The sequence below is a fragment of the Urocitellus parryii genome (genome assembly GCF_045843805.1).
Source record: "Urocitellus parryii isolate mUroPar1 chromosome 13 unlocalized genomic scaffold, mUroPar1.hap1 SUPER_13_unloc_5, whole genome shotgun sequence".
In the NCBI taxonomy this organism is placed as follows: domain Eukaryota; kingdom Metazoa; phylum Chordata; class Mammalia; order Rodentia; family Sciuridae; genus Urocitellus; species Urocitellus parryii.
Genome location: NW_027551773.1, coordinates 379,938 through 403,924, shown reverse-complemented (window position 1 = coordinate 403,924; position 23,987 = coordinate 379,938). Strand labels below are relative to the sequence as shown.

The window sequence follows — 23,987 nt, the reverse complement described above, 5'->3', positions numbered from 1 at the left end:
GGAATGTGTCTCAGGATGCAGTATTTCCTAAACTACTGTTTTCTGATCATGTTTCTTCTGTCACTGACGGACCCAGGGTGGAGCACTTGAACCGGACACTTGCAGCCTTAGAGGTTAATAGAGTGGCGTGTCTCTCTTTTCAGTATTTCATCATCAGCGGGCATTTCTGCCATGCTCCCAGGAAAGGGTCTGCCAGCTCCTGTGTGAGTTCTACAGTATGTAAAGGAAATGAAATCCATTTCCCCTGGGCAGACCCCAAGAGCAAAATCTCTGCCTTCCTGTAGATTGCTGTCCTACCTGTAGTTTCTCATACATAGCACGAGATGGGATTTTTAGACATAAGCATCAAAAATTCTGATTCTTGAATCTGATAAGATCATTCTCAGAAAGATTCAAAACCTCTCCGGTTTGTTCTGTGGATTAATTTCAAATCCCCCCAAATTCCGATTGATTTCCTTCAAATGTGCATCCTCCAGATCGGTGGTTATGATCACGTCCTATTTTTAACACTAACGTCACTTTACTCTCTGTTTAAGGGGGAAGAGGGTAGATTGCTAGATGCACATAAAGCGTGGTTTCTTCACAGAAGCATTTGAAATGGATGGTGGGTGTAACCATTTAATTGTGGGCTGTTGAGCACCGTTCTTTAATGGATGGAAATAAAGGGTATGTGGACGGTGGTCTAATGTGGTCGGATGCTTCAAGGCCCCTACAACACCTCTGCACCGTTGACCGTGAGCTTCATTCCTTTATTCCTGTGGCACGTGACTGGCGTGTTTAAAGAAAAGGAGGCAGACAGACAGACACCCACACATAAGCACACGCACACGCACACGCACAGTGGCCATTCTGATTGCGAGGCTGGTGAGCACTTCAAGAGTTGAGAGCAGCACAGTAATGAAGATGCAGTGCGGAGCGTTGAGGGGCATCCGAGGTGCATCCCGTGCACATCCTGATGCAATTTCACCAACGAAATCATCTCGATAATTAGAGTCCGTCATGGCAAGGTGCAGGATGGGCACAATAAGTGAATTCCAATATGTGATTTCCTGGTAATTTGATCCCTGCGCGTGACTCTGGGGTCAGGCCACCAGGAGACCTCATTTGTCTTTTGATTTTTGTATTTATTAGAATCAGTATATTTCAAATGGAACTTGGTTTGTGAGAACGATTTTTTCTGGCTCTCCCTTCCCCTCTTCTCCCTTCTTGTCTGCCTGATTCTGTCCGTCTGTCTGTCTCTCTGCCTCTCTCTCTTAATTTTTTTTCCCAATGATTATCCCAAATGGCATCTATGTTAACATGCTTGGAAATGCGAAGCCACCCTGAGTATGGAAATTAATAGAGTTGGTATGCAAAGCAGGCCCGTAAATGTGATTGCTTCTGTAATCTTCAGGACACCAAACAGCTTTTAATTCACCACTGAGAAGCTGGAAACAATCATACTTTGGGGGATCTTTTTAATTTAAACTAGGCCACACTGTACATTCCAATATCATAGCTTTGTGTGTGCCCGTGTGTATGTGTGTGTTTAATCCCCTAAGTAATTAAGAGGGTTATGGCTGCTGCTTCGGTGTAAGCTAGTAAATGCTAAATGACACTGGGTTGATAATCAATAATAGGAAAAAGCCAGTGACATAGGATTTGAGAACATTTACAATTTCATGCTGTTAGGTGTGCTGTTAGGTCAGCAAAATCTGATTAGCCCCTGTCGGTGAGATTGTGTGTCCACTTGTATGACTAGAGTAACACAAAGCCAGCTGACCTGGTGAGCGAGTTTTTAGTTCATCCCAAGGCAACGAGCACAGGTGGTTGTGAAGCCGTCTGTGCATGAAGTTCGCTGCCTAAGTGAAGAGGAAGTTGTCACAGACTTGAGGTGAGTGTTGCTGAGAAAACCTGGGTCTCCAGAAATAGCACGATTTCATGCACAATAGGAAATAAAGAGCCCAAAATATTGAGCATGCTTTCCCACATACCCAACCAAGGTTTTCAGCCAGCCACTCCTACCCCATCTACCCTTCCTTCCCATCATTCTTTGTTTTTTCCCTTCATTTACTTACAAATAAACACAAAACCTCTGTTTCTGAGATAAGTGTGACTGACCTAGAGAGCCATGATTGGGGTACACTCTTGGAACACCCTCTGACGCAGGCTGACACCTGGGCAAAGGACGGAAAGACTCAGACAGAACCAGACCACTTAAGAAGAACATGGAGCTGCCTATTTGCATATGGAAGACCCAGGAGATGGTTAGGGACACTTTCCTGACATAAATACAGGTCCCTGTTGCAGGGTGGTGGAGGTTAAGAGGAACTAGGTAGGTAATACAGTCTTGGGTTCCCTGGATCATATTTGCACTTTATATTATCTTTGCAATATTGTAGAGTTCTGGTTGCAATCACTGTTTTTGTTTCTGAAGGCATGAACACAGCCTAATTGATCAATTGATGTCTACGCTCTGCACTGTGCTATCAAGTCATCTGCAGGTGTTGCCTCTGTGCCTGACAGATATCCTCTACCTGCCCATACCCTAGACTTGAATTAGCCAATTCTGTGTTCGGCTTTCAGCCGGTTACAGGGAATGTTTATTCTGTCCGTGGCTTCCCGCTCCCTTTGTTCCGACAGTAATATTTCCTTTTACACTTTTTTCATCTTCTCCCTCATTTCTGGGTGACTTATCTCTTTCTGCTTTAACTGTTCCTAATGGCCACCTCCACTCCTTTTATTTCCCTAATATTTTATTCACTGTTCCCTCAGATACATCTTTCCCTCAGTTGTTCTAAAGCCTTTCATTTCCTTCACATCCAAATAACTCTTTATTCTACTCTCCTTTCCACTAACTAGACTTGCTTTCTTCTTTAAAAGACCATTTTTCAATAAGCTGCCAGGATCAAAACATAGTGCCCCACTATTTCTTCTAATGTAACCAGCAGAATTCTTTCATTGCATCTTTCACAGTGTGATGCAAAGCCCCCAACTCAGGATAACTTGGGCAGAACTTTCTTGGCTTCATCTCAGTCTTGAAAGGAGAGCTGGGAAAACATGGCTATTCCTGTTTCTCAATGAGAATCACAGGGCAAAAGGGGAAGACAGCTTAGGAAGAAAGATTGAGAAAGGAGGCACTCATCCAAGATCTTGGGCTCAAGGGAGGAATCTCACCAGAGAGTCCCCAGAGGGCCCTGGGACCCAGAATCTCTCACACAGCCTGGTGGTTGCTCTGTCTCCTCCTGCACATGAAAATCATGTTATTCCAATAGTCACCTGGACGTTGTTGGAGATGGCCAATAGCCCTGGTTATGGCCTCCCAGCTGACACCCAGATCAGAAAATCTCCAGGCCTAGAGAACAGCTCATCTGGACAACTGACCAAATACCAGCCAGAATGGAAAAAAATGCTAATTGACAAACCCTTGCTATCATTAAAACAGAAGATTCTACCCTGCTCCTATCAGCTCAGACAGCCGTTCCTGACACTGGGGGGCAGGCTGTGATCACTGAAATCCCTAGGGACACCATACTCACAAGCATCCAGCCTGTGCTAGGGGTAGATGAGTCCAGCCTCCAGTGTCTAGAAGGGGCACCTAATTGGCCACCCAACCTCTACCAGGACTGGACTATTCTTTTCCATTTATAACATTGTGATTATTCTTCATCCTTCATGTGGGTCACTTTTCTTAGTCCACACAAACAGAGACACATAGAAAAAAAACACCACATCTAAGTTTATCTATAATTTCAACTTATATAATCACTTTTAGTAAAGAACCTGTATTGGTCAGAATAGGCCATGTTATGCTGTGATAACAAACAGCCCCAGTGACCTAACATAAGCAATGCTTACTTCTCATGCAGATGCAGGCCAGGATGCTCTCCTAGGTTTTCCCACTCCCAGTGTGAGCTGGTAGATGGAGTCAAGGAAGAGAGTGCTCAACCATCAGCTCAAAAGTGACATGTATCATTTCTTTCCATTCGATCAGCAGACCCAGTCTTGTAGCCAACCTACTGAAAAAGGGGCTGGAAACTCTGGAGGAGCTCACTAGAACTGGCCAGTCTCTATGTAGGCACATAACATAACCCTAACAAAACGGGGTTGCCTGGCTCAAAAGGAGACCCTGAGAAAGATAGAAATGGAACATAAAGAAGGCAACTGTCTCTGAGGAACCAGGGTCCATGCAGGACAGAGTTGGTCAGTGTAGGAAGGAGAGCAAGGTCACGACCTCTAAGGGTGCCCTGCGGCCCACACAGTGTGTCCTCTTCCTCCCTGCTCTTCTTAGAAATACCTGGGGAGGGTCCTCACCTTCTGAGCATTGTAATAAAGATGGGCTTCAATTGCTTCCTCCTGAGGATTATAGCATTGTAGCTAAGATCACACTGCCTTAAACTCACAGTGACTAGGGTTTAAACACCCAGTCATGTTAGCTGTGTGACCATAAGTGAGTCATTTGAACCCTAGTCTCTGCCAGAGGGTGACAACAGTCTCAGTTTAGCTACAGCTGATCTAACGAGGGTGGAGACCAGGCATAGAATTGACCTCTGAACAAGCAGGTGCTGCTTTAGCCTGGATGTCATGTGTCCATTGTTATCATCATCACTCACAGACCTTGGGTGGATCAGTGCCCTTACATGGCCCTCTGAACCCAGCATTCAAGAGGATGAGTCATGCTGACCATTAAAAATCTGAGCAGATGGGGCAGTGTCCCCAGCAGTTGTCCCAGGACATTGGAACTTCATGGATAAGTAGAATTCTTATATATCTTTTTTTAAGTCTTGGATTGATGAGAGTATTTTTTTTAATTGCTAATCCTGAATATGAGAAAAAAACGTGAGTAATTGGAGAGAGGGAAAACACTTTCAATCAGAATTATCTCTTAAAGGTCATTTGTCATCAAGAAAAATAAAAGGATTAGGGACTAATTACTGAAGAAAAGGCAGTCAGTCCTTTCATTAAATTGTGCTGTTTGAAAGCATCCCAGATGTCCCCACTGACCACTTGTCACGGGAAACCGCTGGCCTGTGGCATTGGGATGTCACTCTGCACTCTTTCCTGGTGTTCTTCTGGAGTTTCACTATTGTTTAAGTCAGCTTTTTCATTACTGCAAACAAAAGACCTGACAAGAACAATTAGAGGATGAAAAGTTTATCTGGGGCTCTCCCTTTCAGAGGTCTCAGTCTGCAGACAGCTGGCGCCATTCCCCGGGGCTCCAGATGAGGTGGCACATCATGGCAGAAGAGCGTGGTGGAGGGAAATGGCTTGGGACATGGCACCAGGAGGCAGAGAGAAACTCCACTCTCCAGATACAAAACATATATCCCAAAGGCACGCCCCCAATGCCCACCTCCTCCAGCCACACCCCACCCACCTTCAGTTACCACTCAGTGAATCCCCATCGGGGTATTAATTTACGGATTGGATCAAGGCTCTCTAACCCAATCATTTCCCCTCTGAATATCCTTGCATTGTCTCACAGTGAGCTTTTGGGGGACATCTAATATCTAAATCACAGCAACTCTGTTAGTTCTCCTGGGGAGGCAGGGGTAATTCCTAGGAAATTTCTTTATGAGGTGCCACAGGCTGGTTCTGACAAAGAAAGACTATTTCTGGAAAACACAAGCGGTGGGTGCATGTTAGGGACAGATCTGGGGACACAAGGTACAGCTGGTGCTGATCCGTATGCTGACCATGGCCTTGAGAGTTGACCTTGGCTGTGTACCCCCCAGGTGCTTTGAACCTCCCAGCAGCACTTAGGGGAAAGGTATCTCAGGTGCCCATTTTTACAGAGGGGACATCTAAGGCAGAGCCAGGTGAAGAAATTTTCCAGGCTGGCATCACGTACAGCTGATGGGGTCAAGATCTGAACCCAGGACTCCAGGGCACTGGTGCTTTCCCTGAGTCCTCTGGTCCAGAGTCCCTTAGTTTTTGTTGATGTTGGTGGCAATGCCACCAGGAAATCTGCCACTTGATTTTTCCATCACTTCCATCAACCTGGGTGAGACGGAGAACTTGCACTGCATATGTTTTCTGTTTATAGCCAGGTTCACTCTTCCTCTGTAATATACACAAAAGGAGCTGCTTTTCTTTGTTTGGGATGGACGAAGTGCTGCCCTGTCTATGACCCTCTGCCTCCCCATGGGTCCTTCTCACCAGACGCTGCCTGGCCATGTCACCGAGACACTGACCTTATTTAGCATCGAGGTCGTCCCCTAGTGTGTGCGGTTGCATTAATCACATTTGTACTTAACATACATGACTCATGGCTTTTGAGGTGTTTTTAATTGACTATAAATCAAACAGGGACTTGAAAAATGAAGGCAATTAATTAAAAAGCGATGTGAGGGGTGTTTTGCATCCCAACACAGGAAGTGCCTCGACCGTGAGTTAGATGTCCCAACAAAGGCCCTGTTGACCCTGCAGAGAAGATTTCATCTGGATGGTAATACACAGTGGACTTTCCCACCTGGCAGGTGGAGAAATGCGTTTCCCGAGTTCACTCTGACTTAGGCGTTTGTCAGTCCGTATTTTCTATTCTAGAGATCTTCCCAAATCTTTTGCTTTGGCTTTCAGATTTTGTGGCTTTAAAAAAAATAATGAGTTTTTAAACAGAATTTCCTTCCCATTTTCTGGCCCTTCTTCACCCTAGCTTATGTTTATTTACTCTCTGGTTGGGAGACTGATTAACTGATTAGTGAAAGTATTTAATGTTACCTATCCTGCAATCTGGATAGAGTCAAACAAGGTTGAGGTTTCAAGTGACACATTTGTTTTAAGCTGTCATGATGTGCCAAGGAAAATTACTCTGGTGCCACCTAGCTCACTCCATCATTATGAAGTTGATTATACTTTGGGTTACGATGTGGCTCCTTTTTTGCATTATTAAGACTTTTCTCTTAAGATCAACAGAGCTCTGCAGGAATACAATGTTTCTATAGGTTCCCCCCCATGTATTTGTAACAATCTAAGAATCAATTAATATTTATTAGGATCCTCCTATGTGCATTATTATTAATTACCTGACAAGTGTGAAAATTACAGTTCACGGACTGAAGGATAAGAGAGGACGGCTCGCACACACCAGCAAGAGAGGTAATGGAATCCAGAGAGTCTGCCCTTGGACGCGGGTCCTAGGTTGCACTGTGTGGTGTGGGGAATGCAGGGGGAACAGTGAGAGCCTCACCAGATGATGACGAGGAAGCAGATGGAGTGCCTGGAATAAGTCATCAGTAAGATAAATAAGTCACTTTGCCATCCCGAACCAATTGTCCCACAGGTGTGTCCTGTTTGGAGGCTCAGTGAGGGAACTAAAGCATTTAATGAAGGAATTGGTCATCAACATTGAGAATTTCACTATTTAAAATCCTCAATTTCTGAGCAGGTTTGGGCCTCCAAAATAGAGCCTGGATGCAGAACCCCCTGGCTTCGAACACAAGGGCAGCCCATTATCAGCACAGTCAGACATACTGAGAAAAAAACAAAGCCAAATGAACAAAAATCCTTACCCTCCCTGTCCCTAACAGCAATCAAAGTCACCTTCCTGCAGTATCCACTGCTCCTAAGAATGGTGTGTGGGTCCAGTGACATGGCACCAAAGATGCAGCAGCACATGTGCTTCTTCCATCAAATCATTGTTGTTAGTCACAAGAGCTGTCATTCATAGTCAAAGGAGCAGAGGGCAGTGCTAAGAGATGAAGGGCCCAGACTGGCTGCCATTGACCAGGGGGCTGTGTGGTCAGACCATGTGGCTGGCTTTCTGGGAGGTCAGAATAGGAGGCAGACAAAAGGGGAGAGTGGTGTGGCTCAGGCTGGCCTAGAGATATTTCAGAAGTTCAGAGATGGGGTGGTTGAGATGTTTCGGAGGAGTGATGAGTGAGAAGGTGGCAACATGGTGGAACATGAATCCCTGGTTACAGAAGAACCCCAGAGAACTCCCCAAGACTGAGCAGGCAACAAGGAGAGAGGTGTAACTAAAGACAGGCAGAATCACTGGAGTCTGTTCCCAGTTCAGACACTGACCTTTGTGATTCATTTTCTCCTTGGACCTCTGTTACCTCATTTATGTAATGAGAATATCAGAGAGATTTTGGTTATAATTAATAATAAATCAATTCCAGTTAGTTTCAGCAAAAACATAAAAAAAACTATCATCTCATATGGTGGAAAATTTAAAGGTTTGAGTTGGCTTCAGCAACATCTGATCTAGAAACTCTAATGGTTGCTATGCCCCGTCTTCCCTCAGCCGTATTTTCTGTAGTGCTGATTTCAGTCTTCACTCTCAGAGGGCTTCCCTCCAAGATGGCTGCTGTTCAACAGTCCAGAGCCTCTCATTTCCAAGTGTTCTAGCAAATATCTTATGGCTAATTCTGCACCAGCTTGGGTCGTGTGTCCATCCTTGAGCCACAGAGCCTGAGAAGATCTGGTACTCCTACTGGTGTAGGGAAATGGAGATGCTGTTTCTTGAGATAAAGAAACAATGCTGGGCTGTTGTAAGCATGACAGTCCCTCATGATGGTGCTCTACTTCCTTTAGTACCAACATCCTGTGACTGCAGGCTGCGCTCCATGCATGAGAATTTTGAGAATCCAGAACACACACAAATGCAAATGTCTTTTAGGTAGCAGGGGACAGGGACAGCTACCGCATCATGCCAGGTTTCTCGCTGGTGATGCTGGTGAGCAGATTGCTTAATTAAGACTGTCAAATTCTAAGTGCTGCCATATGGCCTCACTCTTCAACCTGTTGAGTATCTTCACTCACATGGTCTTAGAGCTGTTATAAATCTCTTTTATTTCTGTTTTTCTTCAAGGGATTAAGAATACAGGAACATACGGATATACAGGAGCATCTCTTAATTTAAGGTATTAGAACCACATGAATTGGGCTGCTTAATGAGGAAGGCAGCAAGATATAAATTGGCAACCACCTTTTTGTCTATTCTCAATTCTTAGTTTCTTTTTATTAAGAGTATCATAAAATTTAATTATTATAAAAGTTAAATTAAAAGCCAAAGACATACACAATATAAGTTTCTTAAAAGTGAGATTTGATAGGCGAATGATTACTCTGCCACATTGCTTTCAATTACTGTACTTATCTTGCTATGGTTCCTTCTCCAGAGGTCAGGCATTGGTCTGTGGCCCACGTTGTTAGTCTTAGGATGTCTTTACAGGACCAGCTTGGCCCCAGATAGCTTTCAGTTTGGGGTGTCTCCAGTTGAGCTTCCGGAAGAGGGGCCAATGGCCTTGGTATTGGGTCAAGAGCCCATTCTGTGGTCTAGTCATTGAAAGCTCCTTCCTTAAAGAAGAGGTTTCTTTAAGGAACAAGCACAAATCAGCATTCTGACAGTCCCCAAGTTCTGAGGGCCTGGGCAGGGCTGAGTTCTGGCCAGAGGGAAAGGAGCCTGCCAGCCACGTGCAGGCACCATTTGACTCCCACATGTGAATCTTGTGCCCAGCAGCCCACATGTCCATGGCAAGGCAGCAACTCCCAGGGGCATCACCAGATGATTCGCGTGAATGAAACAGTTGGAACCCACGTCCCCAGGAAGAACAGCACCTTGACAGGGCCTGGCGGTGCTGTCTGAGCTGGAAGTCAGAGTGGGCATCCACGGGTCACTGGGGAGGGCTCAGCCGCTGCTGATGGGCATTGGTAACGTGCACAGCATACTGGCATACTGTCGCAGGATTGCTAGATGTAGCAGGGTGCAATGCAGACGTGAGCCTTATAAGTAGGTTATTGTTTGATAAATGAGCTATTAGTCTAGCTGAGCAGAGTGTTGATGCAGATAAATTGATCTGCATGAATTTCCTGACACAAATAGCCAAGATTTTTCTGGTTTAGAGTCTTATCTTTCTTGGGCAAAGTTTTCTGAGAAGGAACAACAAAGTCAAGTTGACAGAGGCCGTCTCAGTTCTTGGGCTGAAGACCTCCACCATGAGGATTAGGTGGTCTCACTTAGTTCCTGGCAGTTTGTGTTGTTTTAAATTAGCATTTCTGGAACTTCAACTATGGAACACTCCTCTCAGAATGGATATAGGAATGCAATAGGGGAAATGTTTGGTTAAATCTGAGGAATACTGAGGGTTGATTTTCCCCCCAACTGTAGACCTTTGCAATGTGAAAATGCAGTGAACATTCTAGAGGGCATGCAGACAAATCCTAGAAACCAATCCCCTTCTAGTCTAAAAAGAGCTCATTCGGTCCTCCCTAAACCACAAAGTTCTACCCATCCTCCCTAAACCAATCCCCTTCTAGTCTAAAAAGAGCTCATTCGGTCCTCCCTAAACCACAAAGTTCTACCTTATCCATATTATAAAACCTTCCAGAATCCTGGGCTTGCAAAAAAAAAAAAAATACCTTTGCACTTGAGCCTCTGGGACTCAACCCCTACCTGGTTTTCAATCCAGGTGGGATTATTCTTCTATTTTATTCTTTGTCATTCTATTGAGCTAATGGGAAATAAGATAGAATAAAAAGTTTGAAACTATGTGTAGCTTTAAAATGTCTTCCCCAGCATGGTGGCCCTGGCTTGAGCCTTTCCGGAAGGCAGGCTTCTGATACCCAGGACCCTCTATACCTTTCTCCCTCTGCAGCAGAATTTCCAGCCTCTGTCACCCCACTGAAGGGTCCCTGGTGAAGGAACTTCCCCCTCCTGAAATCTTGAGTGAGCTCTTCCTAAGGCTTACAGTGACATGTTTGCAATTAGAATTCGCCCAGTACAGGAGCCTGTGAACCCTGGCTTGGAAGACTCTTGTTTCACAAAAGTCTTGAGGTGAATATTGAGTCTTTGGCTCTCTTTGCATTTCTGTCAACACCCAATCTTCCCTACAGGTAGCAGATGCCTCCGGCAAAAGAAGGGAGAGGTCAAATTGAAAAAACAGATCAGGGCACCCAGAGACATTCCAGAAGGCTTGCTCTGTTCTTTGAGGACAAACCAAGCCCCCCAGAAGGAGGAAGCCCTTCTATAAATGCTTGCGAGTTGAGAGCAGGGTGATTTATTCCAGAGCTTGCCTGGGCTGAGGCTTGCAACTTGCCTGTGTTGGTCAGAAGTTTCTTGGGGACTAGGTGAGGTGATCTGCCAAACTCATCCAGGGTCTGCTCCTCCTGCACTTTTACCCTCCTCAGAATCAGCTCTCACTGGCTCCATAATACTCCAGCAGAAGGAGCAAGCGTTGCCTGAAGCTGAAGATTAAAATGCTTCCAGTTATTCCAAGGAGACCCAAGGCTTGGTCGTTGGTGTCACGTATCCAGGAGGCTAAGGTGGCTTGGCTGCTGAACGTTTCGCCTGCCAAGAGCCTTTGTCTGCTTCAGCCCAAGCATATATAAAAGGATTTGAATGGGAGCGTTTGCTGTTATTTTGGTGATGGATTTAGGGAAATGGAAAGTGGCAAATTGCCTCGTTTGTGGACCCCTGCCAGCCCCATCCTGGTTATGGCTAGTGCGGGGATGGTTGATTGGAGAAGACCAGCTGCTGCTCTAACAGCCCAAAGCAATGGCCAAGGGTGGCTGATTAGCAAGTGCGTCATGCTCATGGTAATGAAAAGCGTCTTATAATTATAAATTAGTAACTTCCATTGTACATAAATATGATGCCATGTTTTTAAAGTTGATCAGCCCTTCATGCCCAGTGTGGATATGAAGGTCAGCCCTATTTTCAGGGTGATAAGGCAGAGAAGATCCTTTGAGAGAGTTAGGTGCAAGACCTGGCTTTGAGTGAGGACCTCACTCTCAGAGCCTCAGTTTCAGCATCTGTAAAGCAGGGTGGATCGTGCCCAACGCCTGCAGCTATGAAAACCCAACAAGGTGAAGTCCATGAGAGCATTTGAAAGTCCTTAAGCAGTGCCCCCTGATGTCCAGCCCTGTCTAAGGAAAGATTTCCCTCTGCTTGTATCGACCTTTCTGATGAAAAGTGTGCTTCCTATTTTCAACACTGGTTTCCAGTACTTTTTTATTTATTTATTTTATTCTTGGGTAATAAGTTTGGGAAAGTGTGACCAGTGGCTGGCCATCCAAAACTTTCTGCCAATGTTTGTGTATGTGGAGGCTTCAGTCTGCAGTCCTGGGCCATCTTGTACAGGTGGATCATGGGGTAGGTCTGCAGAAAGTTGAGCAGGAGCTAGAGAATGGTGTGCAGGAAGTTTAAGAGAGAGGGTTTTGGGGGTCATCAGCTGTTGGGGGGTGGGGAGAGAAGCAGGTAGGAAGAGAGGAGAATCAGGATCTGCCAACATCTTGTAACCAATGTCCCAGGGAACTCAGAGGCCAGGATGGCCTGGTGAGGGTTCTGAGCTGGGACAAGTGAGCCAAGACTTTAGCCTCCCATGGTGAGTCCCTGGGATGTGGGCTACAGCAAGGTACATGAGCACAGAGGAGAAGGCTGTCTTTAGGCAAGGCAGTCCCCTAAAAGTCTGACTCCTTAAGGCTGTCCTCAGAGTCTGGGAAACAGCCCTTTGGTTCTGAAAAGGAACAATGGGCACATTACAGAATCCACACAGGCAGGTAGGAAACAGAGCCATCGGAGCCCACTAAGGCAGCCCCCACAGTTACGGTTGCTCCGGGGACACCCGCAGTCCTGCCTTGTTACCTGGCACAGTGATGGGGTGGAGGGGACAACCGTCTCAGTTCTCCCCCATAGTGGCAAGGCAAATTACCTGGTTGGTGCCTCAGTCCCCGTCTATCCCCAGATGTCACCTCTGAGCCTGGGAACCACCCGGACAGTGCTTGCTACATGGCTGTTGTGTTTAACCTGTGACCACACCTAACCCCCACCTCTCCTTCCTCTCACACTCTCACGTGCTGTCTTGGATGTGTGTGTGCCACTTACACATCACGTGTTGATTAAGCTATGAGTGTGTCAGCTCAGCCCACCAGCAGCCTTTTTAGTATTCCAAGACAGGTGCAGCTTAGTGAGTGGACAACAATATTTTTCTAAGCAGAAAAATGACCATACAATATTGGTTACAATTTTTCTAATGAAATATAGACTAAAATGTTCTAACGGAAGGAGAACAAATAGAAATGTTGCCCTGTGTCCACATTCCTGAGACATGGGTAGACGGCATCTTGGGGACTTGGACTTGGACAGGATCCTGGCTGGAGGGGCATGGTCTGCTGGGTTGCCTCAGGCTGTGTCAGGACCCTCACTTTAGGCAACGCACGCGGGGCAGAGGTTTGGGAGATGTGGTCAACGAGCCCTCCCTGCTTCTGGTGTTGGCGTTCAGCCTGAGCACTCTATGAAGAGGAGGTGCTGAAGCTGAGCAAGGAGTTTTCTTCAAACAGACAGGAAACCTGATTCATCTCATCTACTCCTGGTTGAGGACACCTTGTTCTGTTCTGTAGATGTGATCTGCTGGACTGTACCACACCTGATTGTGTGCTCTGTAGACCCAGTCTGTACTGAAAACACTCAGAAGGAAAGACCTGTGCAATACGTTATGTGCAAGTATGTTACTCAGAGCATGATTAATAATAGAGGAATTCAGAAACAACTCCAGGAATGCTGCATAAATTTGGGGTATTCATATGAAAGAGTGTTATATAGCCACAGAAATATGTTTCTGGAAAACTTCTAACTACACAAAAGATGCCATGATTGAATGTTAAGATAAAAAAGCAGACAGATCTTAAATGCTATATTTGTTTATAAATAGCCTATTATAAGAATATACTCCCTGGCAATTTGTCAACATTAATATTAGGCTTATTTGTTGAATGCTGTTCGTTAAATGGCTCATGTTTTTAAATAGCCTAGCGAAGGGTCACCCCATAACTGTTTTCTTAACGAGTGTTTATTGTTGAAAGTAAAGGAAAACCAAACTGTATTTCCTACGCAAAGCTCCACACCCTGTGCACTTAGTTGTTGTCCTCATGTCACTGAGTTCCTCTCCACTCAGGTCTCACAGGGTGATGCCACGTGCAGGGTGGAGCCCTCTCAGGAGGCAGCGTGGCCTGCCGGACAGCCGTGGGCTCACGGCAGGCTGTGTCCCTCACTAATGATGTGTCGTAGGCAATTCACCTCCCTTCTGTGCACCTCAGTGTTCCAACCTGTAAAACGGGCATCCACCATGCGGACCTGTTCTCCACTTGTCTTGGAAAGACCCTTGAAGTAATGCACCAGTGCAAAGCACAGAGAGCGAACACCAGGCCCTCGACGGCTGCCTGCTAGGGTTGCCCTAAGTGCTCTTCCTACCTTTTCATTAACTTGCGTCCTCCACTTTGTGGACAAGCTGCGACAGGCGGGGATACATTCCCAAGAGATCAGGCAGCCCCTACACCACCTTACCAGGCACAGGGGCAGCTGAGGCCCTGGAGCGTCGGTACAGGGGTCACCAGGTAGCAGATGGAAAGCCACCATGTCTGTGTTTCTCCCTGGACCCCTCCCGCCGTGTTCCACAGGGGTGTCCATGGAGAGAGCCCTCCTCACATAGGCCGTGGGGAGTGGGAAGGGTCTGAAAGAAAACTGAGCGGCTGTCACACACAGGTGCGCATTGTGTCATCTGGGGTCAGCGCAGAACTCCATGGTCACCTAGTGCGTCAGTCTCCGTGGTGACCAGGGGTCTGTGAAAACTGGCTCCAGGATGCCACACCAGCCTGAGGGTTTCCTTGGAAGACGCTGTGGATGGTGCTTGGCATTTTTCTTCAGAAAAACACATCCTATACATCAAAAAGATACAGATGACGGGGAGGGGCATGTCAAAATATTAGCAGAGGTTATTTCTGGTTGATTGGATTATAGACGAGATTGGCTTTCTTCTTTGACTTCCTTTTATTTCCTTTTTTCTTTTTTTTTTTTAAATGAGGCTGTGCTATTTTTATTTTAAGAAATGCTTCTCCATTTTTTAAACCTTGCATCTAAATAACCTCTGGGAAAGACCTTAAGTTCAGCAAACTTGGTTTAGAAAAGTCGAAATGTATAACACAACATGCTCACACAAAAGAGGTTGTCTTTTTTTCTTGTGTGAGATTCACATCAGAGGTTTTTTGAAATAAATAGTAGGAGTTTGTAGAACATGTAAATTATGAATCAATTGACGCTTCTCTCCTTGTGCATTGTTGCGTGGTGTGAAATACGTCTACACGTGTTGCAGAGACATTAACCTAATGATAAGTGCCATCTTTACTACAGAGTGTGACAGGGTCAGGCAAGGTTCCCCGCTGCACTGGAGATCCTCCCAGCCTGACGCTGACCTCATCCCCTGACAGACGGGGAGAACAGGCACTGGAGTCACTCACCGCCTCAGGTCACACAAGTCCAGGCCCAGGTCTGCTCTGGAGTCACCACCTGGGCTACTTCTGGCCACCGGCAGTGAGACCCAGGCAGACCTTGAAGGCACAGATGGCCCTCCGAGGTCATGGCCAGCTGTGATCAGAGGTGGCCTCTGTGGCGTAGAGGGAGGGTGGGAGGACAGGCAGTGTCCTCTCACTTCTCTGTGCCCTGGAAAGTGCGGGCTGGCGCTAGATAACGGTGACCTTGATTTCCTTGGGCTTCCTTCCTTGGTGGTCCCCTCCTTCCCTTCCAGGCTCCTCATTTCCTTTTTTCTTCTCTTCCTTCCTCCCTTCATTTTTTTTGGGGAAAAAAAAGCCAAAAAGGTAGACATAATGTGGTCTTTAATTTTTAAAAACTTTCATTTATACTCTTAGTAGGATTTTTACGGAGCCCGTTAGGTTCCCTCTTGCTGCTGTGGATATAGCCTGCTCTTTGTTGGAGAGAATCCTGGGGACAAGGATATTTGGATGCTTTTAAAACAGCAGTTAAGAGGGAGGGAACCTGGACAGGCTGATCCTTCAGGCAGCCACAGGTGAGGCCCAGCTCCTGCCTCCAGCGAGTGTGGGGGTCTGTGGTCCATCCTGGGAGAGGAGGGGCTCATTTCAGGTGTCTGGGTTTTACTACCGCTTTCTGTGGACTTTAGGGCATGCCGTCACCCAGGCTGTGACAAAAGGGCTTCACACCATTAAATTCAGGACGCATAAGAGAATAAATGAGGGGGCTCAAGAAACATGCTGGTTCCAACATGGAAATGTGACCTGCCGAGGAGGAGGAGACGAGAGGGCAGGAAGGTCCACTGCTGCTGGCCAGCTGTTGCAGGAGGAGTTCAGTTCTCGTGGTGGTGCTCATCCTATCACTGCCACAGTATCCAGAAGCAGGAGGAAGCAAACGCAGGGCGTAGGCCGAGTTCTCACACTTGAGAGTGTGTCAGAAACAGCCGGGCCCTTGGCTCAGAGATGCAGATTGCACACAGTCAGGTGGAACAAAGGAATCTGCAGCTGATATTGATGCTAAGGAGCCCAGGTGCATGGGTTGAGATCTTGTCTTCAGCAAATCATTTAACCTCCTGGTGCCTCAGTTTCCTCATCTGTAAAACAGGCATGCTTATAATCCCCACATCAAAGGCATGGGGGTGTATTAAATACACTAGTGTTAGTAAAACTCGATAGGGAGTGCCACGTGAGCATCTGTTGCATGAGCAAATGCAGACATGTTGTGTGACTACGTGCACCCATGCACACTCGGCTCCTCTCCCTGCCCTCTTTCTTCCCAACATAATGCAGATGTATTCCAGCAGCTGACAGACTTGGAGAGGAGAGATTACTTTTAAGATCCTGAGCTCCCAAGGGAAGGGAATCTGTGGGTATGAGACGTTTGACAAGGGAGGCTCCCTGGGGCGGGGTGTGGGGAGGGAGCTCAGGATGCGGCTTCTGACTGGAGAGCTCGCAGGCAAGGAGCCAGGCTGCTCAGTTGTCTCCTGCGGCAGACAAAGCAAGAGGTTTCATGAGAGCAGCAACCCGGTGCCTGTAATCTTCTAGTCCTTGGAGGCCAGGGACAGAGGGAAGCGAGAGAAGTCAGGGAGAATCTATTTCCCACGTCCTTGTTGGAGGTGTTTGACTCACCTGAAGTTAACACTAATAGAGCATTTGCTCAGCAATGTCATCGCTGAAATAGATGTGTTAAATTTAAACTCCAGCTGCCCCATGCACGCGTTCAGCGATGGGCCTGGAAACAGCTCTGACTTCAGCGCCCTCTCCCAGCTTTTCCCAGCCAACAAGGCTTAGGCCACTTTGTTTTCTCAGGTTTCAGCCTTGTCCAATTTTTAGATGACAGTCCTTTGAAAACTTGTGCGACCATATTGTTTTTCTTCCAATCATCAACTTACAAGGTAAAGACAAAGCTGTGAAAAAAATTTATAAAAAGCAAAGTTCCTTCAAATCCTTGTTTTCCAGCCAACTCTTGCTTTAGTCTAAAGCTCTGTCTTTTGGGGAGAAAATCCCATTTGTACATTTCCTCCTAGCTGGCTGGACTTGTCACGGATTCTTGGGTGACGTTCAGTCGGCTGCCTCAATCGTTGGCGGAGTGCTGGAACCCTCTTTTGGGACTGTGTGAGGCATAGAGGATGACTGTTGCTCACTCCTGCTCCCCCATAACTAGATCACCCTTTTGCAAGAGATGGATAAAAAGACCGTTATGGTTTTGAGCACTACATCTTTACTTTGCATTCTAATTAATTTTAATATAAAACATGTTTCTGTTACAGAAGCGATATATTATAGAAAAATTGGTTATTCTTCAAAAAGCACAAAGTAGGAAATAAGACCATAAAAGAAAGAAAAATAGAAGTTGTGTGTTTCTTCTGTGCAGACACATTTGTCCATCTTTCTGTCCATCTCCTATCACACCTCTTCTTTCCTTGCTTCCTTCCACCCTGCCCACTTTCTATCCCTCTATCCTTTCATCATGTATCCATTCAAGCCAGGAGGAAATAGTAGCACCTGAGGAACACAGTGCAGCTGGGCCCAGGTGGTGGCATTACTGTAACCACAGCTACTCAGGGAGTTGAAGCAGGAGGATCTCAAGGTCAATGCCAGCCTGGACCACTCAGGGATACCCTGTCTTAAAATTTAAAAAAGTAAACATCCCTGGAGATGCAGTAGCTCAGTGGTAGAGCATCCCTGGTTTCGATACTCACTACTGCGAAATAAATAAGTAAGCCAGCAAATCCATGAAAGCAGAGCACCATGGTTGAAAACACAAGCACTTCAGTGAATTCCCTTGTGCATCTGAATCCTTCCTGTACCATTCAGTCTCTTTGGAACCTTGGGCAAATTTTTATGGCACTTTTTTTTACATTTATGAGATGGGGTGAACAGCAGTGCCTACCTCCTGTGTCTGTGTCAGGGTGTGATGACATCATCCATATAAGATGTTGGCAAAACGCCTGGCCCGGAGAGGTTCTCATTAAACACCAGCCATCTTCATCATCTCTACCCTCTTTCTTACTTAATAGAGCCTCCAGCTCCATCAGAAAGCATGCTAAAAATGCTTAATACAGTGTGTAGCTGGTATAATTATAAATGTAGTAATAAATATGCACGTGTATTTTTCGTTCATGCTACTGATATCCATTTCATAAACTCATATTTAAATGGTGTTTTAATGGCTGAACAACATTGTATGATACAAACCAGTCATAACCAAACTACTCTACCTATTTCCTTAGACCACATGACATTTCTCTCATTGTGATGCTGTGAGAAACATCTGTATTCACACTTGTTTCCTTCGCTAAGGTTCTAGAGGTGGGACTGCTGGTTTTAGGGCATATGCACTTCAGCGCTTAGTAATGCCACCACAGTGCCCAGCAAACCCTGTGCTACTCTGCCTTTCCAGATGGGCTCCACGGCCTGCTTCTCTGCACTCTTGCCAGCCTTATGGGTTATCTCTGCAAGCGCCTGCCATTCCAGTAGGCAAAACATAGATCTCATTGCTGCTTTATTAACTTGCTTTTATTTAATTAAAGATGAACTTTGCCTTATGTTTTATGACAATATTTATTTCTATTTCTTAAAATTGTCAGCTGGTAATGCTTGTGCATGTTCTCCACTGGGATGTTTGTTCTTTCCTTAATGATTCTGCCAGGGCTTAAAATTTTGACTTTCTAATGAGAAGGTTTTGGAATTTACTCTATTCCAATTTCTGAAACTTGGACATGGGCTACGTGCACTGTTCTAAACCCGTCTCTGTGTTCTGGAATTCCCTCAAGCTTGCTGACAGTGCCTGTCAGTCAGGACTCTGGCCAGCCAGGCACTCATGTCCATGAGCCCATTCCAAAGTGCCTCTGGAAGACTTACCTCCCATCTTGTAGCAGGTCTCATTTTTGTCACTGTGATTTTTCTCGGTCCTAAATTTCAAGTTTATTCTTCTCATTGAGGAAAAATAGTAGGTGACAATAGTAGCAACTTCCCTTTTATTACGCCTTTTATGTGTCTCTTCTTGGTTGCGTGCGTCTCTTTCTTTGTACTTCTTTTTAAGCTTGTGCTTGTTAGACAGGCTGTACAAACCCCATCTGTGCGGTTCCTCACCCCAGAAGCCTCCCTTCAAATACAATGAAGAAGCTGCCAAAAGCTTTTCCTTTAATATCTGCAGAAAATTGCTTTAGACTTTGTGTCTAAAGATTCATCTCCATTAATGGTCCAGTGCACAGGTCAGGAAACCTCTCCTTACAGGACCCAATGATACACATTTTCAGCTTTACAGGCCCTACGGTTGCTGTTGGTGTCACAACCACTCCACAAAACAAGGCAGAGGTCCAGTTTGGTCCAGCAGCTGTTGTCTGCTGGTTCTAAATGAGAGAGGAGACTGGGGCAGGGATGGCGAAGGAGGATGTGCATTCAGACATACTGCTGTCAACAGGAGAGCCCTGGACTACCAGGCTCTGCATCTGATAAGGTCAGAGACTCCCAGGAGACTCGCAAGCCTTCCCCTGAGTCCTAGAGATGAGAGCACAGCTTGGCCAGAGAGCCTGAGCAGACAGCATCTGGGGAGGTGGCAAAAGGAAAGGAGAGTGTCCAGGAGAGTGTCCAGGGGAGTGTTCAGGGGAATGTCTTCAGCAGACAGCCCCAGCCACCCCAGCACCCTGAGAGCAGAGATGGCTTGGGAGTGGGTGGGTCCCTGCTCTGCCACCACCGAGTTGATTCTGACTTTAAATAATTTCCCTGTAACATGTTGCTGTTTTTTCAGAAAAGTATGTTTTGCATAAAGGGTTCTGTGCAGGGTATTTTTCTTGCTAATCTTGCTGGGTTTCGCGTGTTTTTTTGTCCTTTCAGTTAGCCCTAAGGCATTATTTTTTTTTTTGTGAGATCTAAGCTCTAAACAGCACCTAACAACCTTCCAGAAAAGACATAAGACACGCACACTGAAGCCCTGCCCATCTGTGTCCTCTGTGACTTTGTCGACAGGCAAATCAGATGGGAGCTCTCAAGCCTCCGTTTTTGAAGTGAGCTTCATGAAATATCTGGAAGAATAAGAGCAAAACGCTGATCTGTATATAGCAGGGGATACTAGGAGGCCCCTGGAGTGGAGGACATGGGGCCATGTGACTGTGTTCAAATCCCCTCTTTCCTGTCTGTCAAATGAGGGGATTGGATCAGAAGCAGAATAGCAAATGTCTGGCAAGTGTCCGGTCCCCTGGTCCCTGTCACCTCTGACAGCCATGAGTGCTCCTTCCTTGTCTCCTGGAGATAAAGCCTTCTCTTGTGGGGATTCCCAGCCTCACAAAACTGGGTCCAGAAAAGCCCAGGCTGTGTGGCCTCTGAGGCTTCTCTGGGGCTGCATTTCTGTGAGTCCAGTAGCAGGCAGGGAACTCGGACACGCCCTGCCCTGAATGGGGACAACTCAAAGCTTTGGACAGCAGCTCTGATGGGTCATCTGTTCAGCTGCCCTTAAGTGTACTGAAGCCCCTTGAAATGTACACTCTGCCGGGTGAGCGAGTCGCCGTGCATCTGCCTCTGCCTCTGTGCCGCAGTGATCCAGAGCCTGCCTGTGGCCTCTCTGAAATGCCTGTCTTAGGCAAGCCAGGGAGGGGACCACGTAATGTTTCATTGCCTGGAGTGTTTTCAGATCTTGTACCTGTAATAGATGTCCTGAGCTAAGAGTTTGTCTTCTTTACTGCCCTGGGCTGTAGTCATTGCTGTGGCTGACCACGTTGAGAAGTTGCTTTGAACATTCTTGTGTGAATGAGTGTCATTCTGGGGATGAGTCTTCTCTTCAACCTTGTTTTCCATTGCAGAGATTATTTGCAGAAGAAAATCTCTCCTTTTGTTCTGCAAATACTCCTTGGGTACTTAAATGCCATCATCCTTTCAATATTGATAATTTTGGTTTACACATGAAATGAAACCATAGCCGTCTTGTCTAAGAAAATCTAGGAGTGCCCATTTTCTTTCTACCTGCCTTCTATTCCTCTATCACCGGTCGTTCATCTATCAAGCATAGGTTCAATGTTTCCTGCTTCACCTGTGAGTTAAGGGAACTCACTTGTACATGACTGGAGGAGGAAGGCAGGCAGGGGCTGAGCTGCAGCTGGGGAGGCTGGTGGTCTTGCAGTCTGTCATGTGCAGATACCAGAGGTGGTGTCTATGTCTAGGATCATATTGCTGTCACCAAAGGAAACAGGACAGTTTATTCAGGTCTTTGGTTGTCAGTATTCATCAGAGAAAAATATGCCAGTTGTTCAGGTGACACCTCTGTATGTTTGAGATTAAGACCTGGTAGCCGTTTCTGATAGCAGAGGCACACAGAATGGAACTAGCTCCATCTACATTATATTTAAATATTACTTTAGAAAAAAAAAATGGGTGTGTATTTTTTTTTAAATCTTCAGGTCTAATCCCTAAGTCTTTGATCTACTTTGAATTGATTTTTTGTGTGTGTGCAGAGTGAGAGATAAGGGTCCAGTCCCATGTGGATATCCAGATTTCCTGGCTCTTCTTTAACATATGTTTTTAGCACCTTTGTCAATGGTCAGATAACTGGACCTGTGGGGTTTGCCCCTGTGTCCTCTATTCTGCTCCACTGGTCTTCACATCTGTGTTTAGGCCAGTGCCTTGCTGCTCTTGTTACAATAGTTCTATGGTATAATTTGAGACCCAGTATTGTGATGCTCCCAGCATTGGGTTCATTGCTCCGAATTACTTTTCCGCTGATTTTATAACTGTTTTTTTTTTCTAGTTCTGTGAAGAATTTTTTTTGGACTTTGATGAGTACTGCATTGAACCTGTAGTTTGCTTTTAGTAATATGGCCATTTTCACAATATTAACTCTGCCTGTCCAAGAACATGGGAGGTTGTTAGATCTTCTAAGATCTCCCTTCAATTTCTTTCTTCAATTTTCTATAATTTTCATTTTAGGAATGTTTAACTTCCTTGTTTGGATTTACCCCCATGCATTTTATTTGTTTGGATCCAGAATTATTTTGTGAGTGAAGTTTATGTATACATTAGCAAGTTCATTATTCAAGTAATTAATGAAAGCTATTGGGTTTTGTATGTTAATTTTGTATCCTGCTACTTTGCTAAATTTATCAGCTCTAGAAGTCTTCTGGTAGAGATTTTGGGCCATCAGTAGATATTCTTTTGCTATTTGTATCCCTTCTCTTGCCTGATTGCTCTGATTGGATTTTCAAGAACTATACTGAATAGTAGTGGTGAGTGTGGACACTTCCTGTGTTGTTCCTCATTTTGGAAGAAATATTTTCATTTTTTCTCTGTGTAGTCTGATGTTGGCTTTGCATGTGTTGAATATAGCTCTTACGATGTTGAGGTAAGTTCCTTCAATCCCTAGTTTCTTCAGTGTTTTTAAAATGAATGGTTGTTGTATTTTGTTGAAGGCTTTTTCTGTATCAGTTGAGATGATCGTATGATTTTTTTTCTGCCTTAATTCTATTTACATAGTGAATTACATTTTTTGATTTGTGTATGTTGAAGCAACCTTGCATTCCTGGGTTGAAACCAAATTGATCATGGTGTACAATCTTACCAATGTATTTTTGGATATTATTGCCAATATTTTATTGAGGGTTTTTTCATCTGTGTTCATCAGGGATATTGGTCTGTAATGTTCATTTCTTGATGGGTCTTTTGTACTTGGTTTTGGTAGAGTGATTATGGCATCATTTAACAAATTTGGGAGTATTCCCTGGCTTTATATTTCATGGAACAATTTGAGAAGAATTGGCTTTGGTAGAACTCAACTGAGAATCCCTGTGGTCCAGGACTTTTCTTTAAGATCAGTACTCAAACATATTGGTGCAGTACTGACTTCCTTTAAAACATTTCCTAAAGCTCAAGGAATAAAAACAAGAATCAATAAATGGGATGGTCTTTAAATAAAAAGCTTCTGCACAGCAGAGGACTATTCAGAGGGTGAAGAGAGACCCTATGGAATGGGAGATAATATTTGCCAGCTCTTCTGCCAGGAGATTAACATCCAGAATATATAAAGAGCTACAAAAACTTAACACTGAAAAGAAAAAAAAAGCCCAACAATAAATGGGTAAATGATTTAAGCAGACATTTGTCATTATTTTGAAATTTATTTGAAATTTATTTGAAATTTATTTGAAATTCAAATAGCCAACAAATACATGAAAAAATATTCACTCTCCTAAGCAATAAGGTAAATGACAATCTAAATTACACGAATTTCATCTCACTCCAGTTAGAATGCAAATCATTAATAATACAAATAACAATAATTGCTGGGAAGACAAAACTCTCATAAATTGATGGTGGGATTGTAAGTTAATACAAATGCTTTGAAAGACGATGTGATGATTCTTCGGGAAACTAGGAATGAAACCCACATATGACCCAGTTATTCCACTCCTTGCTATATATACAAAGGAACTAAAATAGGCATACTCTGTTGATTCAGGCATACCAATATTTATAGTAGTGCAATTCACAATAGCCAAGCTATGGAACCAGTCCATTTTTAAAATATGGACTGAAAAGATTTTAAATAAAATTTCTTTAAAAATAGTACAATCTGGAAGTCTGGTTGTTTGAAATTTAAAGAAAGAGTGCAACTAAAATGCATGCATTCGAGGGGCATGGCAGATTTAAGGTTTTCCAGGGTCAACAAGACATTTGTGTAAGAGTAGATGCTTCTCTTTGGGAAGTGACACAGACCAATGACCTCCACAGGAAATGTATGTAAGAGAGAAGGGAAG

General features: G+C 45.0%; 1 protein-coding gene across 1 annotated transcript in view; it reads left to right on the top strand.

The window, feature by feature from the left end:
- Positions 1 to 23,987, top strand: part of LOC144251442 (cadherin-13-like) — a 150,424-nt gene that overhangs the window by 459 nt on the left and 125,978 nt on the right. The window lies entirely within an intron of this gene.